Genomic DNA, 623 nt, shown 5'->3' with positions numbered 1-623 from the left:
TGTGTGTGTGTGTGTGTGTGTGTGTGTGTGTGTGTGTGTGTGTGTGTGTGTGTGTGTGTGTGTGTGTGTGTGTGTGTGCGTGCGTGCGCGTGTGTGCGTGTGCGTGTGTGCGTGTTAGATGGGTCAGTTCCCAAGTCAAAACGATGTAACAAGAATTTAACTCCTCTGTGCAGTCAGCTAGACTTGGTGTGTGTGTGTGTGTGTGTGTGTGTGTGCGTGCGTGCGTGCGTGCGTGCGTGCGTGCGTGCGTGCGTGTGGGTGTGAGAGCAGTACAGTATGTCATCTGTGCTTTGACATAGCAGGTGCAGTGACCTGAAGGAGAGAACAAGACTACAGTAATGGGTCCAGACTGACTGAGATAAAGAACCCGGTCCTTGATCTGCAGCGAGTGGACTACTGCAGTGGTTCTCAACCTTTTCAGGTCGCAAACCCCCAAATAATCATCTATCTATAAATACGACAAATCTCTGTCTGTTTGTTTGTTTGTTTGTAATCCACGTATCTCGAGAACCGTTCATCCCACCGGCTTCAGATTCGGCACGCGCGTTCCCCGCCGCCGCGCGGAGTGCAGTGCAGGGCCTCGACCCGACCCGACTCGCGGTTTTCCGAAACCGGCGCAAAAC

This window comes from Nannobrachium achirus (genome assembly GCF_963921795.1).
Source record: "Nannobrachium achirus genome assembly, chromosome: 22".
Taxonomy (NCBI): domain Eukaryota; kingdom Metazoa; phylum Chordata; class Actinopteri; order Myctophiformes; family Myctophidae; genus Nannobrachium; species Nannobrachium achirus.
The sequence above is the reverse complement of the archived record's forward strand: the minus strand, read 5'-3'. Positions refer to the sequence as shown.